General features: G+C 49.7%; 1 protein-coding gene across 9 annotated transcripts in view; it reads right to left on the bottom strand.

Annotated features, from left to right (window-relative positions):
- The window catches only part of Rbfox1 (RNA-binding Fox protein 1), a 150,555-nt gene extending 129,859 nt beyond the window's left edge, over window positions 1-20,696 (bottom strand). For 6 of the 9 annotated variants that reach the window (XM_089585113.1, XM_089585109.1, XM_089585106.1 and 3 more), the window contains exon 1: window positions 20,624-20,695. The gene's annotated coding sequence lies outside the window, so the exon portion shown is untranslated. Of the gene's footprint in view, window positions 1-20,623 lie in introns of all 9 variants that reach the window. The other 3 variants (XM_089585112.1, XM_089585111.1, XM_089585107.1) reach the window with 1 other exon arrangement.
- Between the last annotated feature and the right edge of the window lie 2,232 nt (window positions 20,697-22,928).

Raw genomic sequence — 22,928 nt, forward strand, 5'->3', positions numbered from 1 at the left:
AAACTAAACTTAACTGCGTGGTCGTGTGGCCCCAGCCATGGTAGTATGACCAAGTGATCATATGACTATGACCACTGGGTACCTGACCTTGACATTGTATATGAGGCAGTGGGCACCACATCGACAGTGACCTTCAGTGCCTTACAAGGTCAAACAGAACTTGACTGCACGGTGGTATGGCCCAACAATGGCAGTATGCCCACGCGATCACATGAGTATGGCCACTGGGCGCCTGTTCTTAACCATTGACCTTGCCATTTGGTTTGAGACAGTGAAGACCTATGCTTAACTGAGTTTTCGCTCGTATAACTAAGTTCAAGCCACGTTGAACCCCAGCCATTTTTTTTTTACCGCAGACCGGCTGCAGCGCTCACGACGACAGCAGGCGCGTGCACTTCGTGCCTATGTGTGCGTGTATGTGCATGCCTGCCTGCATGCGCGCAGCCCTAATCACTGTCGCGCCAGCGATCCGACTGCGCACTGAAAGCGTGCTTTCGAATAATAATGTGGTCAGGCCAATGCAGGCTTAGAGCAAGGTATGCCGAAATGCTGTTTCGGAAATCCGAGACCCTGCAATCTGAAGCCTATTTCTGAACGAATAACTCATCGTTGTACTTAAATTTCACGCGTCCCAGTACCAGGCACGACGGATATACGACCAGATGTCGTCTCGGTTAGGCGGGAGATGCGCACTAAAAACGACATTAACGGGAACACAATACCAACGCGTCCCGCGTAAAGAATGAAGACACAAGGCGCTCGCCCGAACGAAACGATGATCTCGATAGTCAGGGGACCTCACTGACGGCGACAGAACGAGTATTCCCGGAAAGACAAAAAAAGAGGTGAGCGTTCCCGGCTGATTAGAGGCAGAAATCCGAGGAGTCACCGAAATTACATTTCGCCCACGCGAGAGGTAAGCACGCGCCGTCAGCCGGCATAATACTATATCGACCCACTTCGAACTAGTACACGAGGAGCCGTGTTAGGGGAGATTAAAAGGAACGGGACATGTCGTAGAAAAGAAGAGCAATAAATAAGCTAGCTCACGGCGATAAGAATGTCAGAACGGGAACCCCTATTACCGACCTATACTGCGACCCACGTCCGACAGCTGAAATGGGAGAGCGAAGCGGCTAGGAGAGCAATGCGCCCAGGATGACAGGAGCGCCGGTCCCACAATTATTAACAGCCCAGTTCCGGGCGGACGAAAAGTCACAGGCGATCAATGCGATTCGTGCGGCAGAGGATGCGTTAGCATTACTGTAGCCCCCGGACGGTGGCTGGTGGCGTGATGCAGTCCAGCAGTCACTGCGTGACACGCCGCGCCTCCTCGCCACGCTCACTGCCCCTCAACTCTCATTGGCGACCGCAGTTACCCTCTCCCCACATGTCGCCTCCCACCGACACGCGCTCTTTCCACTTTCTCCTCGCCCAATTCCTCCCCTCTCCTTCTCTTGTCTTCTTTCTCTCCACTTTTACTCATCTCCCCCGAGGCTTCGCACGCCGCCAACGCCGGACACAGTGCGCTAAAAGAGGTTCTCATGCTAACGCATTAAGACAAACGAAAACAGACCAAAGCTATTCGGCGACCGTCTGTATCCGCAAACAAGTGTATATTGCAAAGGTGCGGTTCGAACATCAGCCTGCATTATATTTACGTAGCGGCATGACGAACTCGGTGCTGACTTGTTGGCAAGGCACAGAAAAGATGCTTATACAGCGAGAACCGCCATCAAGGTTCCCTTTAAACAATGAAGAACACCAGCAGGGGATGGAAAGCGGGTGCCCAGACATATCGAAGAGAAGACTGGCGATGCGCCAAGTTATAGCAGAAAACTAAAAGAAAAAAAAAGCCAGACGGCTCGAGAGAACACACAGTTTAATCGAAAACGTACCTCAAAGCAAACACCGGCGTGGCACACCTCCCCCACCCCCTACCCCGCCTCACTTTACAGTCTTCTCTGCTTTCAGCAAAAAGAAAAAGGAAACACGGTGAAACTAAAACTTGACACGCCTATGGCTTTAAAGACAAACACGCCAACTTTGCTGATTCATTTAAAGAGCCTGCGAGCCGCCTTTGTTCTGTGAACAGTAAAGAAGGCGCGATTGTTTACAGTTGCCACCCGACGCTAAGATATACGCCGAGCTCCGAGTGTATACGTCAGGTCGTTATACGATCCCGTCATCGTATCGAGTTTGCGTTTATTTTTCCTGGCTTTGCTCTTGCGCTTCGGCCGCACACCAGCAAACACCTCTCAGCAAAAACCTTCCGAGTGTGTTCGTTCTTTCTATCGACACCGTCCCACGAAAGCTCGCAGAAAGGCCATCCAGCGAGGCGAGGCATGGAGAAATAAAAGACTACAAAACCAACGAGATACCTTGGATGAGCGCGCGAGTTTGTTTTGGTCATCGAAAAGAACCGCTAGGACGCAGAAATACCAGACACTGCAGCCACTGAGGAACACAAAAAGCGCACATAAAAGAAAAGCCCTGAGCGTAAGCAAAGTCTGACGACCTGCAGGCTAGCGAACTTACGTATACAGCGCCGCGGTCTTATGCAATGAAATATTCGAAGGTTCGATTTCCAGCTGAACAAACAGTGCGGCATTTGTCACAAATATACGTCCTACACTCTTTCCACTTCAGGGCCAGGCAGTACGGCTCATATTGCATCAACGGCGTTCAAAATTCATCGAACGTGAAATTGACTTTCGCCATCACTCTTGAGGAGCTCAAGATGTCTAGGAAAGCAACACGAGCCCCAATACAGGGACTGCACAAGCAAAGCCCGTGGAATGTATACTTTTCTGCAAGGCCACATACCACATAATTGGTTTTCTTTTTCTCCGAGATAACTTTACTTTCTTGAAAAAAAAAGGGGGGGGGGGGTAAATATAGTTTTCATCATCATCATACACCATCGTTAATTCCATTTCATGATCTCAGAACGACTTTTCTTTCCCAGAACCCGACAACTTCAGCCTCGCCTTTTGTGTTTGTTCAATAAGCCCGTATAGAATTGATTATGAAAATCGGCTCTCTACTTTCATAATCTAATCTCGTAAGGCTTCTCCTGTAATAGGAAAGGATATGAGCCTAGTGACCGCACTCAAGTTATGAAAATAAATCTCATTTTATGCCCGCGTTTCGCTCGCAGCGGTACACCCTTCTACCATCCCGTCAGCTTGTAACGCGAGAACTTCGCTCCGTTTTAAGCCAATATCGAGAATGAAGCGGCCGGCCCGGAAATTAGCCTAATGGAACTATCCGTCCCGACGCACGTCGCCGCAGACAAAACTGCGAGTCTAAGAAGCCGCCAAACACACGTGGCTATAAAGTGCAAATATCGCCCGACTAAGAATTACGCCCGGGGAATATCGTGGACAGGCAGGGAGAGGGGGAAGGGGGGGGGGGGGCGCAAAAGCAGCCAGGAACAAAATGAAGCTGACGTATAAGTTAGCGCGCACGAGGACGACAACATAATTAAGAATAAAAGAAAAGAGGAAAATCTTATTAGCGTCCCCGTCTCGACAGTCACCGACGGCTTATACCGCAAACACTCGAGAAAGGACGTAGTCCCGAAAAGCCGAGTGGACTTGGACGGGAAAGCAAAGGGAAGAAAAACAATATAAAAAAAAAACGCAAACTATTTCCAGTGAAGCTCGCGATCCCATCAGAAGCGAAGCAACTTTCGTTGTCCAAACATTGCAGCAAGCCACCTTTCCTGAATACACAACGGCCGTTAGATATAAAAAAAAAAAATAAACGCGAACGGGGGAGAGGTAGTGGAGGGGGGGGGGGGGTCCGCCGTCCAATTTCGCGAGCAAGCGTTCGCAAGAAACTGGACACGTGTGCGCGTTAGATCGCCTCATGTGGCGAGCAGCAGCGGTGACATGAAATTGAGAACCTGTTTTCAACGCGCTATTGCAATCTTAATAAATCCTTAATGGGTGAAACAACTTCGCTTTCTATTTGCTGCGCGACGAGTCCACAAAGTGATCTCCCTCCCTTTTAAGCCGAATAAAGTAATCGATATGACGGCCACGGTAGAATTACAAACAAACTATACTGGTCCGAACCTCGGCAGCAACATAAAAAAATAGAATAAAGTGGCTGAATCACAGCACGCCGGCCTGGATATAAAATTATCTTCCGCGCATCACATCAAGCTATAATAAAAAAAATACAAGCTGGAATGAAGTGGCGCTAGCGTTTTTAAGTTACGACTGGTCCCCTATACCATCTTCGATGCACCAATGCACCAGTGCTGTACCGGTGCGCAGTGGTGTGCACTGGTGCAGCATTTTATCTTCGATGATAGCAGCTTCTGAGCGCCGCAATCGTTCCGGGGCCACTTTTGTTCGTTTTTTATATGATGTCATTAATTCGATTCAGTACCGTGAGTCATTCGCCATCACGGAAGACCACTCCAGTTGCTACCACAGTCGCAGACGCTGAAAAGGTGCAGTACAGACATCTCGCCTACCTGGCTACTCCAAATTAAGCTGTCAAGCGATCCGGACTGCGCATTATTGTGTCGCATCAATAACGCGAGGATGCATGCCGACTGCAATGTGGCATATCGCAAATCACCGCGTAAATAAACAGCAAAAGTGTCGAAAGAGCGTCGCCCCACTCCGTCTCAACTCACACCGGCGATTTCGAACAGACGACTCTCTGGGGTGCCGTCTGCAGTCAGACATAACGCGCAGACGCATACGCGGCAGTCGTCTGCTGCGCTCAAAAACGCGGCTCCTGCAGTTTCTGCAGAAAGCCCCGGATCCCGAAACTGCTCGTAACCGCGTCCCGCTGTCTGAACGCACGTCTTCACTCGCCCATTGACCGTTTCTTCGCCAATAGCCTGCGCGCACTTTGCGCAAGCACTCACTCAGTGAGCCAGGCGTCACCTATACGGGCAACGGCTTGGAACACGCACCACTGTTAAATTTTTTTTTTATTCGCGCAGATTTCTTTTCCTCCTCGGCGAGGTACTGTGGATATCCACGTTTTACAAAGCCTTGTGCAATAAATCAAGCCGCATAACCAGAGACGGTACGACCGCGCGGCCTCGCATTGACATCTACGCATAAAAACGCAGCTCGGGAAGCCGTTATGCGGGCCATAAGGATTTCGAATCGCTGTGCAGTTCTTGACGCGTGTCTTCGTGCGTGTTTTTTCTTTCGTTCTGTTTGGACGCGAATGCAGTCGTCGAGGGGCATTTTTTATTACATCACGCTTGTGGGGCCGAAAATCTCTGCCGCGCGGATCTGACGCAAAATGAAACCGAAGAAAGAGCGGCAGTCCAAATTACCCCCGGCGAAAGAAAGATGGGAAATGGCAAATTCTAATGCTCCCTCTGAATTTCAAAATAACACCACCTTCGGTTTCTAAGAATCACAGACCTTGATAATCAGATATGTTTTATCTTCATTCCAAGGTTTTTACGTCCTTTACATAGGAGGCACCCAAGAAATCAGCACAGGAATCGTATCAATAAAAACGGCAATAAAAACTCGTTGTTTCCTATGCTAACTGCGTTTTCTTTACGCAAAGAATATACAGTTGGCTTCACTGACGCTCGTAGAAAGTTTGCTATCTCTAACAACTGCGAGCGATATTTTAACGCTCTGTTTGCCGCACAATAAAGTTCTGTTTCGTTTTCTCCCGCTACAAATATATCAGTGTCGTCTCATTGAAGAACACATTCATGAGCTATATGGATGGAAGACCATTAATGCAGGCGTGCGACCCGGAAGAAGCATGCCTGCGAACTCTCATCTGCAAAAACAAACCGAGTTGGACGACTCTTGTCTGCATGCACCCAAGCAGAAGGTACATTTTCAGTTACTCGCAAATCATCCGCTTAGCTGGAGGCAAATGAAAACCGCACTTTGAGGTTCACGTTTCAAAAATCCCGGTACCTGTGGTTAAACCGTTGCAACCTTGTTCCCTTTTTTTATCCCGTCTGCGCAAACATACCGGACACAAGCCTGCGCAAACACGCTCCATGGCGGCAATTTTTTTTTCCAGACGCGCCGTCTGCTTCGCGCGCGCTGAGAAACGGTGGGCACATATCCTACCCGAAACGACGGTATATACGTCTTCGAAGGCACACAGCGGAAACTTTGACGCATAGCGCGAAACTTCACTCCACTCTTCAGCTGCATTTAAACCCTTTTGAATTCTCTCCCAGGAGGCAGCGAAAATCCGCCGCAGTCCGCACACAGCAGACGAACAGAAAGACAGAAGCAGACGACTCTCCTCAAGGCGTCGTCTGCTGCGCGCCGTGTGTGCGAGCAGACGACTCCGCCTTCGTTCGACCCCCGAAAAAGCCATGAAAAACTGAGCCGAGCGTGGTGTAAAATTTCCAATAGCCCCAGCACCCGGCTCCATTTACACGCGCCCCGTAGGGTGTGTGCACAAGCGAATGCGTTCGTTCACTTATTTTTTTCACTTACTTTATTTACGCGGCGGGGCAACTGCGCGGACCGGGGAAATTCTCCCAGTTCCGTAAACAAAGCAGACGGTCTTCTCCCTCCGAGAGCCTCTCCCCCCTCTCTCGCCACCGATCCCGGAGGCACGTGTCGTATTCTCGCGGGCGCCGGTTATTGGCATTCTATGCACAAGCGGCTCGCTCACTTCGCTCTCAACAGAAACGGCGGGGAAAGGGGGGGGGGGGGGGGGGGGGAAGAGGAACAACAAAGAAATAAAAAGATCACAGCTACAGCTGCACAGAAGTGCGCATCCTCCCGAACTGCCAATATCCATCTTCTCGAGTCTCGCGCCTGTTTAACTTCGCACCATGACTTGGCGAAATAAATGTGCACAATGCAGACGAGCCGAGAGCTGATAGAATGCGAAGAAACATAAACTGGAGGGGGAAGGAGGATTATAAACGGCCTAAAGCCCATAAAACAGAACTCAAACTGCTAAAAAACAAGAACAAACACAGCAAAGGCGACAAAAAAAGACAAAGGAAAATGAAAAACTGTTTGCATTCTAAAATGAAAGTCGGCCGCCTTACTGGGGACTCGACGAGTTAGATATCGTCTCATATATACCCCCGTCTTCTCCAGAACTCAACAACAACAACAAAAAAACAACCCTGCGGCCCGAAAAGGGAACGGGAGAAAGCGACAGGGTTCTGGCGTAAAAAGTACTTTACGTAGGCGGGCCAAAGCAGGCGAAATACAAATAGAAAAAAAAAGTATATTCGGAAGGTGACAAACACGGGCTCCCCGAACGCGGGAAATCGAAACAAAAAAAAAAAACATTCACCGGGCCGAGCCGTGGCGGCACGAATGCTGCAGGAACCACTTTCAATATTTGATGAAGACAGGCGGTGGAGAGCGGTCCGCCCCCCTATCTCCGGACATTTCTTCTTCTTCTTCTTCGGACATTTGCGCCAGAGAAGCACAGTCGTCGTCGTCGTCGTCGTCGTCGTCGTCACGGTGTTTGCGTTTCGACAGAACACGCAATATATATTTCGTAAGCTGTCATCGCGGCCGGCGAGGCCTACGCGACACCCGGGGCGCACTGTGGTACACGGCGCGCGCGCTCGCCGACCCGTCGAAAGCGAGCTGACCAAACAGACGGGCCGGAAAGCGCGCTGGAAAAATTTAACTCGCCAGGAGCGGGCGAAGAAGCCGCCGACCAGTCGAGAACAGATAGAGGCGGCGCGGGTAAAGCTTCCGAGGAGCGAAGACGCCCCGGCAAACTCGATTAGCGTTCGGCGCAGGCTCCGGTCGGGGTGTGTACTTCGGTCGAGTGGAACGAAAAAACGCGTGACTCGACTTTGGAAAGCGACGGCGGAAAACTGGAGATGGCAGGGAAAAAACCGAAGCGGCTCGTTCAGAGGCGGAAAATAATAATACAACGATCTAAAATGCCGAAAGAATGAAGCACATCCGGACTTGTATACAATCGTGCTCCGTTAATACGAACCCCGTTAATATGGAGGACTCGAATTATGGACAATTTTTTCTCTGGGGACCAAACTTCTCCTACGCATTTACGCCTCGCTAATATGGAAACTCGCTGTCCGGACAATGGACAGAGGAAACATGCACAGAGCACATTGGGGCCCGGGTATTTTTGCCGCGTTAATACACGGACAGCGATGAGAGAAAAAAAAATTATCTACTATCCAAAACGAACGTCTCAATTTCTACATCCTGAGTGCGGAACACCAGAGTAATGCAGGGGAAAATTTAGAATTCACTTCTTGAGGTCCTTTCCTTTCCAAGTTTTATGCTTGGCAATGCAACGCTGCCGAGTCCACGTCCCTTACCATTTGCCATATTGCAGGAACGGGTGCTAACAAAACTCCCGGCACTTTGTGCTGCACAGATGGCCTGTTCAGCAGCTTCCAGCCGTTTGAGTCGTGTGAGGTGAACAGCTGTATTAGGAGTTCGGTCGTCTGGCGATGATATGCCATGAAGCGTACCACGCATAGATCACTAGACGCGCGTAGCTGTACCGCATCATTTGAAGCATAATGGCGTCCAGTATAATGGTTTTGGGGCTCCCAAATTTACGTCTGATTTCAACTTCACTGACCACCACTGTGCACAGAAGCAGACCCTGATCAGAGCGGTTTTTTTTTTTTTTCACTCTAAACGTTTTTTTTTTCTTCGTGATTCGTTATTACGGAGGACTCGATTTATGTACAGTTTTTATCGCGAACCAAAGTGTCCGTACTAAACAAGGCACGGCTGTATAGATACTGGGTCTCAGCGTTGATGTACGCCACAAATACAGCGCCGGTACAGAAGAAGGCGTTTTGCCTCAACTGCAAGCAAGCACAGTCGGCCGGTATTTTTCTTCAAGCCTGAACACCTCGGAGCATTGTGGCCAGTAAAATCCAGCACGAAACACAAGCCGCAACGTTTCTGATACCAGTAGTAGAGCCGCACAGAGTCCCAACTTTAAACTTGGGACTTCCCCAGCTCCGACCTGGAAATACAAGTACAGGTCGTGACAAGAGCCAAAGAGGTCGTCGCCAGTCTCCACTGACGGCCACCTAGCAAGACAAACTAATCCAATTGCTTCTCAAGCTGATAGCAAAAGGTTTTCAATCAGATATAATTCCTCGGTGGCAAGCAAAGCAGTCCAGTGGAACCGACCTTCTGGCTGCATCTGGAACTTCCCAAGAGACTGGCGCTCGTCACGGGTTGAGGGCGTGTCATTCATTAAAAAAAAATACTCTGAAAAGCTTGGTACGGGCTAACTGTACCAGATACCGCTATCCACTGAGATTTCCATACTATCAGCCAGTTTGCGTTTCTTTGTGAACTTTCGCCCATGCACTACCGAAAATGTGAACGGAAAAGTCAGTCTCGTCTTTCACTATCTGAGACATAGAAAGAGCGAAAAAAAAAATATTTCACCACAGAGTTCCCGGTCTCTCTTTCAAGTCGGTGGGCTGAGGCAGTAACGGGGCGCTGTGCGGTGGTTACACAATGTGTGCTAGCCAATGGCTCACGAAAGCAGAAAGGTGTAGATCTTGGTCCATAAGCGGGACCGACGTGCGCTGCATGATTCATCGTCCTCTCAGTATAGGCGGCCCCAGACCAAGTGCTGATCTTCCAGAAAGAACCGGAACATTCGTCCCTTTCCACCGATCATTGCGAGGTGGCGGCAAGTGATACTCTTTTAAGGGGAAAGCCTTTACTGCCTCATACTGTCGTGACCCAGACGTGTTAGCAAATGTGTCCGCGTTTCGGATGCATGCCTTATAGGGCATATAGCAATCAATAGCCAATCAATATTAATCGGGTGCAATCGAAAGACATCGGAACATGATATAAAGGGAGTTCATAATTACATCACTGCACTTAATGACTAATTGGTAATTAGTAGTAGTTAAGAAGTGGCATGTGGGACTGCACTGCGCCTGTATCTTGACTAACGCTAATTAATCAGTGTACTAGTTAAGGTGACGTTAACTATCACTAACCATACATTAACTACAATCACGAAATGTGCAAGTCATGCTTAACTTTCATTCACCATCATTAATAGAACATGTTCGGAAGCGTGCGTTTAGCCTGACCGGCTCATGGTTTTGTTTTGCTGGGTTGTGGGCACGTCTGGCGACGATATTAGACTCAGGTTAAGCTTTCCTTTATGTTTCCTTTAACGAAGCGTATACTTCGCTATATACTCTTGTAAGCAGTGAAGTACTCCATGCTTTCGCAACCTATATATATATATATATATATATATATATATATCCGTTAGACACCTGAAGAGGCATTAGAAAGACTTAAGAGTGAAAAACGGTAGCATAGCTGAATCGCCCATTGTGCAACGTTGCATCCACTCTTCTCCACACAAGCCATAAAACTCGTAACTTGAAAGACAGCTGTGCTTTTTTCTCCAAGAGTTCAGCCAAAGTTGAAGCACGCCTCCTTCGACACACGCGCACCAATTTCTTGCTTATTTCCTCATGGCGACGACAGTCTACAAAGCAACGAAACAGACATCCAAGGCTGACCAGAAAGAATGCAAAACATGCTCGTCGCCGGTGCATTAAGGCGGGCGGACTCAATCTGCGCGAAGGCCAACGGATATCTGAGAGTCCCGGACACACGAGTGAAAGCTCAAACCCACCAGGAAATAAATCCTAAATCAAAGCAAAAAAAACAAAAACAAAACAAACAAACAAGGTCGGCAGCGCCGCGCCGACTAGGTTCCAAAGGGGCCGCGCCCAGAATGGATGGCGTTCGGCTCGAACCCGATGCGCGAAACGTGAGCGTCGTGCCGACGAGACGGATTTGGCCGCCGCCTCCCTTTCCTCCCTGCGCCGGCAACACCCCTCCCTCCTTCTTTTATAACTGCCTTTTCTTTCCTGACCATGAGGCACGCATCTCTTTTGGGGATGATAAAGTAGACGGACGGAGAGAGGTGATAAGATAAGCGTCAAAGGACGGAGCCACTCTCCAGAACCCGGCTGCAGGACTGGGCAGCTGTTTCTTGGCCCCTGCATTCGCGACCCACTCCCCAATTTATTTTTACGTCCCGATTTTTTTGGAGGAGTGCTTCCGGATCATTCCGGCCACTCTTTATTTGGCTCTTCCAAACTACGGTCGTATCCGCGGAAGAAATTCAAGGCGCTCGCGATACGGCGATGCCAATAAGAGAGAGATAAAGAGAAAAAGGGAAGGCAAAGGGCGGGAACCCTCTTGACTGCCTGAGGCAATACAGTGATAAAGCAATCGACTGTCCCCAAGGCCTACGCAAGCCAGAGTTTTGCTTCCTGGCAGCGAATGGCTCCCGTGACAAAGTGCGACCCCAATAAGAGCAGTGTACGGGTTGGGGGGCCTGGAAGGATCGAAGGAGCGAAAACCAGCAGTGAAGGCTAGTCGGACTAGGCTCACCATAGTGAAAACAAAAAAAAAAAACAAAGAAAAAAAAAACGAGCGGAATGAAACACCCAGTACAGGCTGCTACCAAACACACCGGCTCTGGATATAGGATTTGAAAAAAAGAAGCAGTAGTAGCAGTAGTAAGTGGTTTTAATAACATAACAAATGGAAGGAAAAGATTTTTGCTAGCCCCGACATCTGCTATCGCAGCTGGAAGCACCTGAACGGGGGCAGCGGAAATAAAGGATAGCAGGCAGTGTGTAGAAGTGAAGTGAAAGAGGTGAGGGGATAGTACAAAGGACAGGGGGCGAGGTACACTGTAAATAGTCTATTTACATATTAACATATGTACAGCTCGCACACGCCGCACACGCGTGATGACATCGTTGAGTAAAGTACACACATATGAGCACGACACAATGCACAGAACAGCTGGAGTGGGGCGTCCAGCTGATCGTCGTCCGAGGTAGCACATGTGTAGCGTTCGGCCACTGCACATAACTAACAGGCGGGACGCCAAGCCTATCTGTTCGAGGAATGAACAAAGGGAAAAAAGAAAGCCCGAAAAGTTCAGTTTTGTCTCTCCCACCACCTATAGCCCTTTGAAAGGGACGCCAACACCATCCTTCCACGTGCGCTCCTATACAAGAGAAAAAACGCGATAGCGATGGGCCACGCGATGGAACAGTGCAGCCACTGGGTCGCCTCGTAATTACTACGTAGTCGCTGCCCCACATTTACTGCGGACCTGTTAATAGTGCCCCGGCTGGTGAAACGCGTGCATGGCCCCCGAAACACGCGCGTGAACAACGGGCGCAGCAACGCCATCGTCACCGCTACAATTGTTGACTCTGCCCCATACTGACACACACATCACGGGTTCGCAATCCAGGCCGCATCCGTGGCGTTTAGATAGAGGCTAAACGCACAAGGCGTCCGTATGGTTTGCGATTTCAGTGCACGTTGACAACTCGCCGGACGGTCGAAATTATTGTAACGAAAGCTACATTGGCCCCGAACTTGCGATTTCACCGTGGCGGTGCTCCGAGGAGGCACAGAGACCGACCTTGAGCCGTCACCTAGCAACCGCCGCAGCTGGCGGACGCCACGTCATCTGGCATGACGTCACACCGCACGCCTCTCTACGGAGCCGCCGCCGCTGCTTGCTATGACGTCACACCGCGCGCCCCGCCGCGGAGCCGCCGCCGCTGCTTGCTATGACGTCACACCGCGTGCCTCGCCGCGGAGCCACCGCCGCCGTTTCGTATGACGTCACACCGCTTGCCTCGTCGTTGCGCTCGCCTCCGCTCGCTTCGCCAGCTGCGTCGCATGCCTGCTTTCGCTACGTATATCCTGGCATAGCCGAGCTAAGCCGCTGCCAATTTTTCCGGGGCCTTGCACTGCTGTACCTCTTTCTCTCTTCCTTCTTTCACCCCCTCTTTCAATTCCTCCTCAGACGGCGCGGTTAGGGCTAACACCGAGAACTGAGACAGCTGTCACGTCGCCCTTTTCACTCCCCCCTCCCCCCCCCCCCCCTCATTACTCTCGAAGCGCCCATTCGTTGTTTTCGATATTTTCCGCACTTCCACACGTGGCTCAGTTCGCTATACGACTGTGCGATTCATACGTTCTATTTCCTTGGAGCGAAGCTCAGCTATCCATTATTAATGACACTGCGACTGCTCTCAACTTCTGACAGCACTGCAGAGAGCACCCAGGCGGCGCTCTATAAAAAGAGCAAAAGTGAAAAATCGGAGGACACCGAAGTGGACCTTAGCAACAGGATCGTCATGCGAGAACTGAACACCACTCTCCCTACGATCTGACCGCCTAGACTATACCGCGTGGCGACGCACATAAGCAGCGACGAAATACCACAAGGGCAAAAAAGAAGAGACGCATAGCAGCAACGTACATACCACACCGGGGCCGAAAATTAAGGGGAAGGCTTCAACGCGCTCGCACAGCACACTTTGGAAGGAGCCACGTGACGAGGACGCTATCTTAGCTGAAAGCGGAGGCGCGGCGGCGCATGTCTTTTTTGTTTGTTTTCTTTGTTTTCACAAGCGCATAAAGGCACCAGCAACGCACCGCAGCGCGCGAACGAAAATGCGTACAGCCCGCACGTCTTGGCAGCCCAGTCGATTACGCCGTCACGAGGGAGACAGCAATCACCACCACAACAAGAAGCGCATCCCCGGTGGCACAAGAAGGAAGAAAAGGAAGGAAGGAAATGAAAGTAAGGAAAGAAATTTTGAGACCGAGGAATGCGAGAAAAGCCGCGAGGAAGAGAAGAAAAAGGTGGGGTATACAGGACGCGCTGGGGAGAAGGCGGAGAGAAGGAGGCATGCTTCACGTCTATTACTCGTCGAATCTTCTCTGCCGCCATCCTTGCGCCATCTTCAGCGCACTCCTCTCCACCAACTTTGCACCGCATTCCTTTTCTTCCCACCCAGGCCGGCGGCGTGGGGGTTTTATACACCCAGCCACAGACGCGACGACGTAAAACCCAATTTTCCCTTTTTTTCCATCAAGCCTGCCGCCGTCGCGCTGTCATCCGCTTAGGAACTCTTCTTCCCTTTTTCCCTTTCGTTCTCCTTTAGTTTTTTAATTCTTCCCCGAGTCACCATCCGCGGAATTCCAGATTCCTCGTATTCCTCTCTTCCCTTTTTCCCGAACTTTCGGCTCCCACATCTCTGTTCGCAAATACACTGTTTTCTACGAAATATTTCTTCCATTTTGCTTTCCATCCTAAGCGTCGAGAAGCAGCGGAGAACGTTCCAGAAACACCACCCCGCGCAAGACCGATTCGGGCGAGCCCTCAATTTTACGCGGACGTTCGCCTTTAAGGTGTTGGTGCGTGCGTGCGTGTGTGCGGGGGGGGGGGGGAGGTATGATCATTTTCATACTCCTCCGCCAGACTAATTTCTTTGCCCGCGATTCCTCTCGAGCTCTTACTCCTCTCGGCTTCCCTCCCTTCATCAGCGGGGAGCAACTCGATTAACGCAGCCCTGCAGCTCCTCGGGATTTCCTATAACGGAGGCACTTCGGAGCTGCTGCTGCTGCTCAGCGAACGAAGGCGCGGAATGCGGCTGAAGTCCTCACCCGTCTCCGACGAGAGAGAAAAACAGCTTCTGCGGAGACTCGGAGAGGAAAACGGCGCCAGCCCTGTGCCGCCTGCCACGGCTCAAGTCTCGGACCCCGAGGGAGGGCGTTGCACCCTTGTGATAATGGTGTACAGAGTTTCCATCCACCTGATTCTTACAATACTCTACAAATATCTTCTTATAAATATTTCCTTCTGTCAATTCACACTGTATAGACTGCCTACAGACAATAGTCTAATAAAAGTGCATGTCTATAAATCGATGGACTGCCGCCTACAGAGAGCCTATACATGGTCTGTTCTGAAAGTAGTAGGACTCATTTTTTTAAAACAACATTTATTCAAGAGAATAGCACAAACGATTACAGTTTTTCAGGGTAGCACCCTTCCGCACCTACTCACTGCTGCTAATGAGTTTTACAGTTTTCGTACGCCTCCAGGAACGCCTGGACCGGAATGCTGTTTAGCTCCCTCGTCACGGCCTGTTGAACCACCTCTACCGATCCGTGATGTTTCCCTTCGAGCGTCGATTTTATTCTCGGGAATAGAAATAAGTCTGGCAGGGCCAAGTCGAGGCTGTAGGGGGGCTGAGACAGCGTTGCCGCCTTGCGCGGGACAAAAAATCGGGGTCCTCATTCAGATGACGAAGAAGATCCTACCGGTTGGCCTTTTACTCCTCTGACAACACTCCCGGCACCAACTTCGCGCACGCTTTCCTCATGGATAAGTTTTCTGTCACGATCCCAAAAACTTGGGTTTGAGGAATGCTCAAGTCATCAGCAATCATTCTGATAGATCACTGTTAAGTAAATGTTTCCCTCGCTACACATTTTCGTTGGTCTTGCTGGTCGAAGGGCGTCTGAAGCGGTCGTCTTCCTCCACTCTTTCCTTACCTTCTCGGAAAAGCTTGTGTCTATCAAAAACACCTGATCTACCCATGGAAGCGTCACCGTAGGCCTCCTTAATCATGTTGTGAGTCTCTTTGCCCGTTTTACCAAGATTTACTCAAAATTTGATCGCGTATCGCTGATGCAGTAAACGCTCGACGATTCTGCGTGACGAGACGTTTCGACAGCGGTTCACAGTACAAGCGACCTCCTCTTTTTAACAGCCGAGAGCCGACTGCCGATTTTCCCCAGCATTCCCAATATCCCCCTTCAACGATCCTGCACGCGCAGACCACCTCTCGTCCGCCCGTTCGCCCAGGAAAAAACCAGTCCTACTACTTTCAGAACAGACCATGTATATTTGTACTGTCTATAGATAATCTATATACTGCATTGAGAAAAGTGTGTGGAGAGTATATAGACTGTCTTCTATTAATTAACTGTTTCACATTTGCCTTGGCAATTCCAGATGTCAATCCCACCCTTCTACGGCATGTTCCTGTACTACGGCATGTTAATGTTACTGTATAATTATCTATACTCTAAACAGAAAAGAGTAAATAAGAAGTAGGCTGCACTGTACAAAGAAGAAGGCTGCATCCACCTTTTTATAAAATGATATGCGCTAGAAAACAGCCTGCTCCCTCTTTACTCCCATATAGGTGCATTCGTGTTTAGAGTGTAACTCCTTCTTGCAACTATTCGGTACTGATTGAAAGACACAGTTCTCAGCGCGTGAACGATCAGTTTCTAACTGTACCCTTGGCCTCTCCTATTTTCAACCACAAGACGCACATGGGGGTTTCCTCACGCACGCCCGTTTCGGTATTTTGACGAAAAGTAAGCCCACGAGAAGACGGGCAAGAGAGAGAGAGAGGGCAAAGCAAGAGAGAGGGCAAACCGCTAACTTGCAAACCGAAGAGAATTTGTAGACAAACAGAATTTGTCCTGTCTCTCTCACGCTTGTTCCCCGTCTTCTTCTGCGCTTACTTTTCGTCTATATCACGAGCGACCAACTTCCCCAAGAAACAGCCTTGTCCAGTTTCGGTAATCTCCGAGTCACCAAACGCTCTTTGATGAAGCAGCTTAGGGTGAGTGCCAGGGCCTGCATCGACAACAAAGAGCTCCTCTATTGGCCCCTGTCAATTGCATTTTTCCAGGTACCTCCCGTTCAGAAAGCGTGCTTCCAGCTCCCCCACCGTTTATCGGCACAGCAGGCGGCGCGGCGATCAACAATGCGGTTCCTCTTTTCCTTTCATTTTCGCTCCTGCACCATCCCCCTTTATTCCCTATCCTCCCTTTGTGCAAGTCCTTCCCTGCCCCAATTGTCGACGGCCATTTTCCCTTTTTCCCCAGAACTGAACATTCTCCGCGAAGGCATCGAAGACGGGCAGTGCGCCGAGGAAAACCGTAACGAGGTAGAGAAACACCGAAAACAAACAATCCACCTCGGCCTTCCCTTATTCTCCCGAGGTTGCCGCTTCGGGCCACCTTCTTCGCGCCTTTACCGGTCGCGCATTCTTCCCTAAAGAAAGAAAGGAAAACGCCCGGAAGAAAGGGCCGTAGGGAACCAGCCTCCCCACAAAACAGCGTCCCCCGACGTCGATTAAGTAAAGACAGCACGTCACCACGGCCGGGGCCACAGAACGATGGCGGCGCCATCATACTCTTCGCCACCTACCGTCTTCCTCCCAACATTTCCATTCTACCTTTTTTCCCTTACCTCTTATTTTCCTCACCGCATCCCCTTTTATCCGGAGCACGGTTCCCTATACCTTCCCTTTCTTCCTCGATAATATCCGGGGCTTTCCCTATGTCCTCGCAGCGCCATTTGTGGACGCTCTTTTGATGCCGGTCACGCGCGCACCACGTAGGGACTCCCTCCTATACCAAGAGGGAAGAAAAGCGGCTGCAGCACTTGTCGGCACTCGGGGCTTTTTTTTTGGTGGGGAAACGCCGTCCCTAATTCGACGTTTAGGCATAGCCGGGATAAGGAGGCGCCTTCTTTTGATCCCCTTCCTACCCCGTAAAGAGGAAAAGAGACGGCAAAAATCCTCTCGAATCCGTGCTCCAGGCCCCAGTGCCAAGATGTCTCGTCCGAATCCTCGGAGTGGGGAACAAAAAGGGGCTATTCCTGCGCTTCTCGTTTTAGACCGCCGGCCCGGTCTCCGACTAAACCTCTCCAAGTCGAGAGCTCGTGTACGAGTATCGACGTGAACATTCTCAACTCGGAAGTCTTTATCCTATTTGCGGTGATATCTACTCGAAGACGACGGTCCCGATCTTCGGCCCTCCAAGACATGCGTTTCCCTGATAATGCGATAAAGTGACGCCGAGGCTGAACCCTAAGAGGCGAGTAGCGAATTTGAACAAAAAAATCGCCGCCACAAGCTGGGCAAAACGAAATCCGCCAGCGGCGTTGGCCGCACGACTACACTCCAAACAGAAAGGAGTAGAAAGGGAGTAAGCTGTCCTCTAAAGCTCTTCTTTCTAGCTTACTCCTTTTTTACACCCACACAGGCGTATTCGTTTTTAGAGTGTACACTGGCATGCCCATCTTCCACAGTGGAAGATTGCTTCTGGGCTGCCTCCAGCTTAGTTTCACCATTTTTTTTTTATGTTCTGCCACACTCTCATAATCATTCGAGAGTGCTTATTTCGTTTCTCATCCAACACCGATTTCCGCCTTTTACGCCGCCGCGGTGGCTCAGCGGTTATGGTGCTCGGCTGCTGACCCAAAAGACGCGGGTTCGATCCCGGCCGCGGCGGCTAGAATTTCTTTGGAGGAGAAATTCTAGAGGCCCGTGTACTGTGCGAAGTCAGTGCACGTTAAAGAACCCCAGGTGGTCAAAATTTCCGAAGCCCTCCACTACGGCGTCTCTCGTAGCTTTAGTCGCTTTGGGACGTTAAACCCCATAAACATAAACCATAAACCAACACCAATTTCGCACTCGTGCTACCACCGGAAGCCGCCGGAGCTATACGCACTATCTGCTTCCCTCAAACAGAGCAGCGTTGTTGCAGAAGCGACCTATAGCTACCGACGGCCAATCCGAATGCGACAATTCGTGCTTGACTCCACCCTGAATCTTCTATTCCAGCTTGGGGGGTAAATTTACTCCCTATTGGGAGTAACCCTAAACGCATTGGACGAAAGGAAATACGCAATGTAGAGTAGGAGTAGATTAGAGCAGAGCACCTGGGTGAATATTCGTGAGGAATTACTGCCTTATTTGAGTACTTTTCGCATCACACTCAGTCTCGAGTGGCCAGTATCTTTAACTTCATTTCGCCATTATCCGCCTCCACCGACCATCACCGCAATGTCAATAGACACCTGCACGGGTCATCCGCTGGGAGCGACGACCCTGAGGACAATATAGCTGGAGATGGACAGAGGCGACCTACGCCGCTTCGGAAAATAACCGCCCGGTTTCAGTCAAGTGGAACGTGATCATATTTCTACACCTGGCGCGAAGGGTGTTCGGTTCGGTTCGTGAAAAACGCCGTCCGAGAAACCAGGCAACCAGAGAAAAAAAAAAAGACAAAGCCATTTATCCCCCCAAAAAGTTTCTGAATCCCATGAAAATAAGAAGGGGGGAGGGGGGGGGGGGGACCATGCCGACAAAAGACATTGAGGGGAAAAGAAAAAGACAACAATGCAGGTCCGCGAACAGGATATCAATCAGAGAAGCACCACTGTCTCTGCTTACGTTACTGCACGGCACACATCATATGTACGTACGGCTTCGTAATATGAACGGGCATTGTTCCCGGGTAGAAGAACGGCCCGATGTTCAGGCACGCCGAGAGGTTTCTGATTTCTCGAGCTTTAGGGGATACGAATGAACCCGAAAGAAAGAATTGGGGGGGGGGGGGGGGGGGGGAACACTTGCGAAGACAACGCACTAGCATAAAACGACATTCGACACGTCTGTTCGCTGTATAAGGCTAGCCGAAAACCCGAATTAAAAAAAAAGAAAAGAAACTGAATCCAATCTTACTCAAGCAGAAAGCAGAGGAATACAGGACGTAAACGGAGCGCGAATAATCGCGACAGAGATTGCTGCAAAGAGAGACCGGTTTAGAAATCTGGTCAACTCACGCGCAAACAGCAATAAACGCAAAAAAAGTAAAGACACTTGGGGTTCCAAACAAGAAAGACGCCATCCGGCTATTTCATGTCACTGCTACTCAGCTACTTCTTGCCTTCAGCGGTGGGCGCGGCGTTGGCGGGAGAGATTCAGAAATTGAAACCAACTCAGCCACGCCGCTGTCTGCGCTCGTGTCTTTCATCGCTGCTGAAATGAATACACCTACCTATATGGGAATAAAAACGGAGTAAGTTCTTTTCTAGGCGCACTCTCTTTAACATAGTGAAGAGCGCAAGAGGACAAGCTTACTCCCTTTTAACTCCTTTCTGATTCAAGTGTAATGTGTCAGTGCATACCAAAAGTCGGGCACGCGCCTTATTCGATCTCAAAACGGGCGCCACAATAAAGACGCATTCAGGAGAGAAGCAAAGGGAAAGACGTTCGGTCATTGGTCCAAGAAAGGAAAAAAAAACTAAAAATAAAAACAACGACGAAAAGTAACCGTCCCTTGAGTGCACAGTAGTAAACTGAAAACTTCCGTGGGATTCATTTTGTTATACGCAGAACGATTGCTTACGTTTACCAAGTGTACTGCACTAGATATGATGCACCGACTTTGGCTAAAGTACAGTAGGGGACAAAAGTTTTTGGACCACGGGTTCCTGAAACGAAGTCGATAGCTTTACTATTAGCCGGCGGCTGGATAGCACACTTTTGGAAATGAAAGAACAAACATTTTGACTATCATCTCCACAAGTGCGGTCTGCAGCCTCCGGCTAATAGCAGAGCTGTCGGCTTCGTTTGAGGAACACGTGGTCCAGAGACTTTTGTCCCCGACTATATAACCATGCAGCGTGTTTCGCCCTCAGTCGCATAGTGGAGCGGTTGTCGGACCCCTTAAGGATGCAGTGGTGTAGGCTAAGGAGAACACGTGTCCTCACCTTTAAAGACCTTCTAATCTTTAGGGAATCCGTGAGAGCTCCACAATGCGAGCGACAAGCCAGCCATGAAGCCTGGTCATTTTTGACAAAGATGGCACTAAGAGACAATACATCTCGAAAGCGACAGCTAGCAGCACTTTTTAACTATTCATTTCGGCAACACGTTGGCATGTTCCCTTTGCAGGGACTGGTTGTCAGTGACTGCCTCCGATCCGAAACTCACATTCCACCCAGACAGAGACCGCGGCGGCGACCAGGAAGGCAAACTCACCTGCGAAGCACAAAAGGAAAAAGACAAGAGCACGTTAGTATACCACCGGCACGTCTCGGGGCACGCCAATGCACATGCACAAAAATACTCTGACATCACTTCGGCGACCCGCAAGGGAGCAATGCGAAAGCAAAACGTCCACCTACTATATCGACGTCCGTGGCTGTTCCGACGTCCATGTACTATACCGACGTCCATGGATACTTTCACGTCTAAGTGTGTCTTTTTTGTCGTTTAATTAACTAACGAATTACACCTCATGAACCAAATTTTTTCCCACGGATGCTCACTATAACACACTATCTGTCACACACTTTCACGCATTTATCTTCAGAGAACGAAATAATTGAGCGCCACAAGCCACGTGCGAGAACATTCGCTCGGAAATATTTGAAGAGCTCCAAGGAACACAAACACTTTCTCGGGGACTTCGAAGACTCCCCAAAAAATGGCCATGAATTTTTGGCTAAATTCTATAAAACTACAAAAGCAGAACTACATGAACGATAACGACGACGATGAACACAGAATTCCCTGTGTCTTAACGCCACAGAGGGAAGTTGATGAAGAAGACAACGTGCAATGCACAGCGCGACGATTAGTTGCAGTTTAACACGCGGCGTGATCGGCTATGGTGGGCTCGGATTATGTAGCTTGGCGTTCTGTGCAATGACCACATTCAGATTTTCCTTCGCGGCAATTTTTCCATGCAATAAAGAAAAAAAACTGCGGCAATAGCCCAGTTCTCTCGAGCGCTGGCCAGCAAAGCTGATTCGTTCGCGCCGCCGCGAGTTCGACTCCCAGTCGCGGAAATATTTGTTTGACTCCTTTTTATTCATCTCTCTTGGAACAAACCCAGAAGCATCCCAACACACTAGGCACAAACAAACAAACATCGCAAGATCTTGTTATGGGATCGACCATCGGAATAGTGCTTTCGGACTGAAAAAAATTCGCTGTGGCTTAGCTTGGTTAAGCCCGGTAATTGCGAAAGCAATATCCGTACTGCGCCATGGTACAGCTGGTAGTGTAGCTGGTGGTGGTGCTTGTGGTTAGACTTGTGGCGATGCATCTGTTATACAATACAATTCAATCCCATCCAAACCAATCCCATCCATTCATATGCAATTCAATCCACTCCATTCCAATTCAATCTAATCCAATCCACTCATATCCAATCCAATCCAATGTAATCTACTCTAATCTAATGTAATCTAATCTAATCCAATCCCATGTAATGCAATCAAGGTCAAATGAAGGACAATTATGGTCACCGCCGCGGCACGGCAAAGGCGTGAAAGTGCAAGTAGTACTGCTTTCGCAATAAAAGCCTCATAAGACGTGATAATGCATAGCAACTAAAGAGGAGACTACTTTCGAGGAAATGTAACAGCGCAGCGATATCAAAACTACCAAGCGCCTCTCCGACAATGCACGCGGTCCGAAAGAAGACTCAGCGAGGAAGAAATTCCCCAGAAGCACCAAAGTAACGGCTTCCGCGACTGCTCCGACTGTTGCTCGGAGAAAAACTGCAACACAACCTCAGAGGTACGAAGGCTGGGACAAGGAGAAACAGCTCCACGGGCATCTCGCAACCGCGTTCCTCGTACAGACGCGGCTGGAAGCCGCATCGCGGTGGATTTCCCGCGCCGACACAATGCATCTTTCACAACGCCATCGCGCGTGGGGCGCTCGGACGTTGCCGGGCAACCGCGAGAACCGAGCTGTACGCCTTGGACGTGGACGACATCCGGAGGACGTATATACAGGGCTCCAGGAATGCGCTTCACTCACAAATGTTTGATGCGCGCACTTTCGTGGAAGCCTTGGGAGGGGTGCAGTGGAGAAGAAATCTTGGAGATGTCGGGAGCTGCGTGTCGCAATAGCATAATACAACAGGACTGAGTGAGGAGCGCATCGCGCCACCTATGAAGGAAAAAATGAAAAGGCGCTCTCGGCGCAGGCTCCTCGGTGTTTTTTTCTTGTTGTTGTTCACTTTACAACGTCCCGTTTCTTGTGTTGTTTTCTCAATCGCAAGTATATTCAAGTGTTTTTTTTTTTTTTTCTTGCAGTTTGGTCCCTAGAACTATTCGAAAGGTTTCGCGGTTTTATGAAACACAGTACTTCGTGTGTCGTTATGACTGTCGATTATATCTGTAAATATGGGCCTGACTAGCTTCGCCTATTACCTGCTTCAATTTATTAATCTGGTGATATAAAGAGAAGAAGAAGATGATGATGATGATGAGAAATTGAT

Source organism: Amblyomma mixtum, chromosome 3 (assembly GCF_055824585.1).
Source record: "Amblyomma mixtum isolate Tamu chromosome 3, ASM5582458v1, whole genome shotgun sequence".
Classification (NCBI taxonomy): domain Eukaryota; kingdom Metazoa; phylum Arthropoda; class Arachnida; order Ixodida; family Ixodidae; genus Amblyomma; species Amblyomma mixtum.